The sequence below is a fragment of the Aethalodelphis obliquidens genome, unplaced genomic scaffold (genome assembly GCF_003676395.1).
Source record: "Aethalodelphis obliquidens isolate GAN/ISIS:26980383/991018 unplaced genomic scaffold, ASM367639v1 scaffold87, whole genome shotgun sequence".
NCBI classification, from domain to species: Eukaryota; Metazoa; Chordata; class Mammalia; order Artiodactyla; family Delphinidae; genus Aethalodelphis; species Aethalodelphis obliquidens.
The window spans coordinates 121,078-122,898 of NW_020838031.1; positions in this window are offsets into that span (position 1 = coordinate 121,078).

The window sequence follows — 1,821 nt, forward strand, 5'->3', positions numbered from 1 at the left end:
AAAGAAAGAAAGAAAGAAAGAAAGAAAGAAAGAAAGAAAGAAAGAAAAAGAAGGACAACTAAGAATGAAAAAAGACACTTCCATAGAGTTGGGGCAGCTGGTGAAAGTTGAAGTGGACATATAGATTGGATTATTATTTAAAAAAATGTAGTGATCCTCATTTGGGTATTATGTGCTGGTTCCCTGGGAGAGTGTCCTTGTTTGGGGTAAAACACACTGGAGTATTTTGTGTGAAGGGGCATATGTGAGTACTTTGAGTACCGCTATTGAAAATTTCCTGTACGTTTGAAATGACTGGAAAATAAATTACTTCTCAAAACAACCATGTCAACACAAGAACAGAAAAGTCGAGAAGACATCAAACTTGGTTACAGAGGCCAAGCCCTACCCAGAACCTGCTCACCCAAAGTGATGATGCAAGTCACTCTTCTAGGGTTTCACCTGTTTTTAAGGGAAACTGTGGGAAGATTCTATTAGGAGCCATGTCTTGGGTGTTATGGATGACCTGGATGTGGTAGAAATAGCGGGATTTCTAGTTCCTGTTTTCCACATCAAAGCACCAAAAAGCTCTTAGAACTAATAAATTAATTCAGTAAAGCTGCAGGATACAAAATCAACACACAAACTTCAGTCGTGTTCCTATACACAAATGAACCATCAGAGAGAGAAGTTAAGAAGACAATCCCATTTACAATAATATCAAAAGAACAAAACACCTAGGAATAAATGTATCCAAAGATGTTAAATATCTGCACACTGAAATCGTTGAGACATTGATGAGGAAATTGAAGACTCGGATAAATGGAAAGAGATTCTGTGCTTATGGATGCAAAGAAGTGGTAGTGACGAAATGTTCATTCTACCCAAAACAGTGCATTCATTCAATGCAATTACAACCAAAATTCCAATGGCATTTTTTCTTTTACATCTTTATTGGAGTATAATTGCTTTACAATGTTGTGTTAGTTTCTGCTTTATAACAAAGTGAATCAGTTGTACATACACATATGTTCCCGTAGTTCTTCCCTCTTGCGTCTCCCACCCTCCCACCCTCAATATCCCAACCCTCCAGGCCGTCACAAAGCACAGAGCTCATCTCCCTGTGCTATGCGGCTGCTTCCCACTAGCTATCTACCTTACGTTTGGTAGTGTATATATGTCCATGCCTCTCTCTCGCTTTGTCACAGCTCACCCTTCCCCTCCCCATATGCTCAAGTCCATTCTCTAGTAGGTCTGTGTCTTTATTCCTGTCTTATCCCTAGGTTCTTCATGACATTTTTTTCTTAGATTCCATATATTTGCATTAGCATACGGTATTTGTCTTTCTCTTTCTGACGTACTTCACTCTGTATGACAGACTCTAGGTCCATCCACCTCATTACAAATAGCTCAATTTCGTTTCTTTTTATGGCTGAGTAATATTCCATTGTATATATGTGCCACATCTTCTTTATCCATTCGTCTGATGATGGACACTTAGGTTGTTTGCATCTCCAGGCTATTGTAAATAGAGCTGCAATGAACATTTTGGTACATGACTCTTTTGAATTATGATTTTCTCAGGGTATATGCCCAGTAGTGGGATTGCTGGGTCATATGGTAGTTCCATTTGTAGTTTTTTAAGGAACCTCCATACTGTACTCCTTAGTGGCTGTACCAATTTACATTCCCACCAGCAAGGCAAGAGTATTTTCTTTTCTCCACACCCTCTCCAGCATTTATTGTTTCTAGATTTTTTGATGAAGGCCATTCTGACTGGTGTGAGATGATATCACATTGTAGTTTTGATTTGCATTTCTCTAATGATTAATGATGTTGAGC